At 40.1% G+C, this 6,000-nt stretch overlaps 1 pseudogene; it reads right to left on the reverse strand.

Annotated features, from left to right (window-relative positions):
- The window catches only part of LOC137602416 (uncharacterized), an 86,604-nt pseudogene extending 83,944 nt beyond the window's left edge, over window positions 1–2,660 (reverse strand).
- Window positions 2,661–6,000: the final 3,340 nt, after the last annotated feature.

Consider the following 6,000-nt stretch of genomic DNA (forward strand, 5'->3'; position numbering starts at 1 on the left):
AATTTTTGAAAATTGAGGCCAAAGTGAGATTGGTCTGTAATTATTAAATACATGTTTGTTTTCATTTTTGAAGAGTGGAATAACTTTATCAATTTTCATTTTGCTTGGAAAACAGCCAGTCTGGAATGACAAGTTATAGATATAAGTTAAAGGTTTGACAATATTTAGTATTACTTTTTTTGACCAGTGACATGCTAATGTCATGACAGTCGGTGGAGGACTTACTTTTACACTCCTGCACGATCTTTGTCACTTCCTGCTCATTTGTAGCTGAGAGGAAGAATGAAAAGGCATTATTTCCAATAGTTGACTTTGTAATTCCACTATCAAAAAAATATCAGCAGCCAACTTAGGGCCAACATTCACAAAAAAATGTTTGAACTTATTTACTACATTATTCATATTATAATGTTCACCATTTTCATCAATAAAGTAATCAGGGTATGTCAAATTTGAGGATTTTTGTTTGATTAGGCTTTTCAAAGCATTCCAAGTTCCTTTTATATTGTTTTTATTTTCATGCAACTTTTTTGATAATCTATAATCGTTTTCTTGTTCTTATGATATCGTTTAATTTATTTTTGTACTTCTTATATCTTTGTTCCACTTCTTTTGTTTTTACTTTGATAAAATATTTGTAGAGATTGTTTTTCTTTTTACAGACATTCAGTATTCCTTTGGTAATCCAAGGTTTTTGTGATCATTTTCCTTCATAACATGATATTTTACAGGGTAGTGATTATTATACATGGAAGTGAAGATGTCTAAAAAAGTACAATAAGCACTGTCCACATTAGGGTCACTGCACACTGAAGTCCAATCCTGGAGCGCCAAACTATTGTTTAGGGCTTGGATCATTTCATCAGTTAATATTCATTTGGAGATATTTGCCATAATGTCTTCAGTTTTCTTGAAATTACCATCATACAAAGTAAAAACAGGTAAGTGGTCAGTTATGTCACATACAAATAGGCCACTAGTGATTTGATTTCCCATTATATTAGTAAAGATGTTATCAATGATTGTGGCACCATGTGACGTTATTCTGCTGGGTTTTGTTATAGTTGGATACAGAGACAAGCTGTTCATTGTGTCAGTGAAGTCATCAACAGCTTTGTGCTTGGTTGGATTTAACAGATCAATGTTAAAATCACCACAGATAAATATGATTTTTTGCTTGACAGTTGACAACGGTTTACCAATCCAGTCTGTGAAAGTTTCTATATCTGAACCAGGTGCCCTGTATACACAACTCATGATGATATTTGTCTTTTTATCATTTAGAATTTCCACTGTTAGACATTCAAATAGTCCCTCCACAGCTGTTGTCATATTAGTTAAAACTTTGAATTTAACAGATTTGTGAATGTATAAGGCAACCCCCCCTCCTGTTTTACCTACTCTGTTTATATAACTTAATTCATAGCCATCAAGACAAAAATCAATACCTTTGTCATCATTGAACCAGGTTTCAGTTGTTGCCATGATGCTAAATGGACGAGTGAAATGTTCCAGGTAGTCTTTGATAGGCTCAAAGTTCGTGTACATGCTTCGACTATTAAAGTGGGTAATTGACAGGCTATCTGCTGAATCTACACTGTTTTCATAATGTTCTTGGGTGAAATAATTACAGTTTTTAACAATGGCAGAGAGGAAATGATTATCAGGGTCTATTTCAGTATCTGTGGTGGTGTGGTCTTGATACTCACACGTTTCTAGTTCTATTTGTTGATGCTGTAGGATCTTCTGTAACATGTCTATGTCCATATTGGTGCTTGGTGTAGTTTGTGTTCTTGGTGTGTTTGGCATTATGATGATGAGGAGTCACAAGCTCTATCAATGTCAATACTGTTCAAGGTCTTCTATGCTCTTCACCAGCAAGACTTCTGCGGCCTCCGTGACCCATTTAGTTTGATGAAGATCTTACAGTTTGTTACCCAGGTTTGTTGAATCTTGCCTTGTTTTTTCAGTTGTCCTGCGATCCTTGTGATGTCAGCATTTTTCTTTGTCAAGTGCTCGTCTATGAGTACATTTGTTCCTTTTAGTTTGTGCCCCTGTTTCAGCAGTGCCATTTTCTTTTTCCGATTAGTAAACCTTCTGATGAGTGCTGGTGGTCTCTCGTTCCTCACTGGTAGTGGGTGACACGCCTCGATGTGCTCCCGGTCCAACTCTATCCCCTTGTTCTGGAGATAGGAATCCACCTGTTGCTCCACCGATGGTGTCTCCTGCTCGCTGGGCTCCCCGCTGTCCGCGGCCACCACACGAGCTTATGAGCGCGGCCTGATGTTGATGCCGGTGATGACCACATCATTGATGGGGGAGTATTACTCCAGCTCGTCCACTCGCCGCTCCAGATCCACAATACGCCTCTCCTTCTCCGCGTTCTGGAGGCGTAGTAGTTTCACCTCCTCCAGGAGCCCCGGAAGCTGCTCCTGTTGTGTTCCGACCTCCTCCAGGAGCCCCAGAAGCTGCTCCTATTGTGTTCTGACCTCCTCCAGGAGCCCCAGAAGCTGCTCCTGTTGTGTTCTGACCTCCTCCAGGAGCCCCAGAAGCTGCTCCTGTTCTGTTCTGACCGCAGTCACATCGCCACACAGAGAATTGAGAGAGAGTTTTATCTCCTCGAACTCCTCTGGTGTCGGGCTTTTCCTTGGTGGGGCCATTCTTGTAGTTTGTGAACTAGAGCATCCAGTGGCAGGAGATACTCCAGTCTGTTTGTCAGGGCGTTTGTGTTCCCTAGCTCAGGTGCGCTAGCTTGCAGCGCCGACCGAGACAAACTACAAAAAGCCCACAGCGAAACACCCAGCAAAAACAGTCAGACACAGTCAGGACTGTATGTATAAACAAACAAAAATTCTATCAAGAGTCCATTTACCGTTTATCTGTCTTGGTTTTGTTCTTTGAAAAAGGTGTCCTTAATGCACAATTCATTAAACACACCAGTAAAACATACACTTATGTCTTAAATTTGAAATTTTTTTTTTTTTTTTTACTAAAGAAGGGTTTGGTGAGTGAGCATATGAAACCTGCAGGGTTCGGCACCTCCAACAAGGTTAAGAAACACTGGTCTGTTAGCATCTTACTATTTAGTTTCCTTATTTAGAGGCATGTTCTACTATTCATTGTGGATTGCTGTATTGGGTCAGCTTTATATTCATTTTGATTGAGAGTCTGCTTATGTGTCTATTTGAGACTCAGCCTTATTTTATTTCTGAATTTTATTTATTTTATTTAACTGTATTTGTATTACATTTTTCAGAAATACACCTGGCCTAATTGGTTTGCTGATGTGCTTGGCCTTTTTTCTTTGAATTTCATTTATAAAACACACTTAACCAATAAAAATGTGGATTTCAAATCTTCTCTTCTTGGTGTATTCTATTGATTAGTCATGAACTACAATTTGTAATGTCCTGGAATTCAAATTCTTTATTTGGGGGCCTTTAGCAGGTATGAGATTAAACTGGGATTAATTAGATTAATTAATTACAATTCCTGTAATTAATCAGATTCATTTTTTTAATCGCCTGACAGCACTAGTTTTAATTAGATTTTATGTAGTTCAGTGATATCATATAACTGTCTTTGGAAATGTAGATGTCTTTTTATCTATGATGTGTGTATCTGTACATGAGTCTTTCATCTCTTGGTCTTTTTGATTGTGCTTTACCGGTGGGACTCATTAATGTTTCATCCTCAACTCTTCTAGTATCACAGCTGGCTTTGTGTTGTTGTTCTTGTGATCAACACCAGGTTGGCTTCTCTTTGAGCTGCCTCCTTCAGGTTCCTCTCTGCTGTGTCCTGGTTGACCCGCAGGGAAAGAAGAACATTCCTACTTTGCACAGCCACTTAAATATGTCACAACAGTGTAGAAGAAGCTTCCCTTCCACACAAAGAAACTCTCTCTAAAACAGAATGGACACTATTTCCTTCTCTGGCCTTCACTGTCTTTTCTCTTCCAGTTTCATAATCTCCTATGCTGTCCTCCTCTAAGTGCCCTTTATTTTGTCCGCCTTCCTCTCCTTTTTCTCATTCTGGATCCAAACTTTTTTTTTTTCATACCCTCCCCCCAATCCTCTCTCCTCTCACCTGGCCTTGTTCCAGACCTTTCTTCAGAATTTGATTTTGCTTCTCACCCACTCACTGTCTCAATTTCTATTCCACTTATTTTATGAGCATGTGGTTTTTATAATAATTTAATCACAAAGCACAACAGTTTTACTGTTAGACTCTAATGTTTTTTATGGCTTCCATTGCTCCTTGTCTGTCAACATACGTATATGTTATCCGCCTCTCTTTAACTTTGTTCCCCGTTGGCTTTCCCTCTTAGACATGTCCTGGCACATTAGAGTAAAGCTTTGTTTCTACAATAGTTGTGACATTCGGTGTTCTGGAAGTTTTCAAAGCCTCTAGCAGCTCTACTTTTACTTCCTGAATATTTTGCTCTGCATGACATTGACCGAAATAAAGAATATGAATGTTCCATGGGAACATCTGTTGTGTTTTCGAGGACTCTTGTGAAAAGAGCACAGCAACACCGCGTGATAAGATGCCTGTTTTTATAACTGCAACCCACGACTTACCCTGACCTACTTTCAGGGTAGGTCAGGGTACCCTGAAAGTAGTACCTGTCTAGTCCACAGACTAGTGCATATGGAAAAGACCAGTGTGAGTAAGACCATAGATCAAAGCTAGTGCATAGGTAGATCATAGCACTAACTTTGATTAATGGTCTTGGGCCCCATCCACACGATGCCGGAACTTTTTGAAAACGCAACTTTTTTGTTGCGTTACGCCTTCCGTCCGCACAACAACACAGATGTCCAGAACGAAAACGCAACTTTTTAAAAACGCTGGTCAAGGTGGAATTTTTTTGAAAACGCTGGGTCTGCGTTGTCGTGTGGACGGTGTATCCGCAACTTTTTCTATCCGGGGGCGTGTCCTTGGGACCAAAACCGCAGTGACGTCACGCATGTGACCGGTATCTACATGTACAAACGGAGCTAAAACCAGCTATTTTCTGACGTATAACAGCTCCACGTCAACATGCTTTGCACTTAAATATTTGTTCGTCTGTTTCTTTATTTATGTGTCATAAAGTTTATATATGTATTTATTCATTCACGTTCCTCACCAAACAAGCCGATGCCAGTTCTGGGTCAGACCTGGACGTGCTGCCCCCGGGTGGAGAACTCTGATGGAGGTCATCCTCCAGGAGGAACAGCGTGAATTTCCAAACATCCCAGTCCTCTCTGCTGTCATTCTCAGAGTTGTTCTGCTTATACACGTGTTGATCAACGCACTGATGCGTTTACGTGTGGATGGAGATTTTTTTTGAAAACGCTGTCGTGTGGACACAAATCGTTTTCGATACCGGGTAAAAAAAAGTTGCGTTTTCAAAAAGTTTCGGCATCGTGTGGAAGGGGCCTTAGTCACACTGGCCTTCTACCTTGTCCTTATCTGGTTCCTGAGTGTCCAAAAATTCAAATCTGACCTTGACCTATTTTTCTCAAGGTAACGGTTGTGAAGATATTTGGTGGACCAACGAACGGGCGGACCGACGAACGGATGAACACACCAACACTGACAATTACAATACATCACCGCTTTGAAGCAGGATGTAAAAATAACTGCTGAGTGAAGAGAAGTGCAGCCATATTATGGATGTACTGTACCAGTGTTCCTTGTGTAGGATGGAGTCTTAAAAGGTCTCCCAAAGCTGGCAGCACAAACTTCACAGACGGGAGGCACATGGGTATTACCTACACAAACGTGGCCCTGGGTTTTAAGCAGGTCTGTCAGTGGAGTTGAAATTGTCAAATGAAATTTATGGATTCATTTATGAAGCAAAAGAGTTGAGGAAAACTCAGACAGTGGCATACAATTGAGAAAAGCCATATTGGTTCCTTTCTGGTCCCCCCACTCAATTTTTTAGCTGAACTCTGAAGTATTGAACACTAAACAAACATTTGGAATCTGTTCTAAATTCATGTTTACACAGGC

Source organism: Antennarius striatus, chromosome 10 (assembly GCF_040054535.1).
Source record: "Antennarius striatus isolate MH-2024 chromosome 10, ASM4005453v1, whole genome shotgun sequence".
In the NCBI taxonomy this organism is placed as follows: Eukaryota; Metazoa; Chordata; class Actinopteri; order Lophiiformes; family Antennariidae; genus Antennarius; species Antennarius striatus.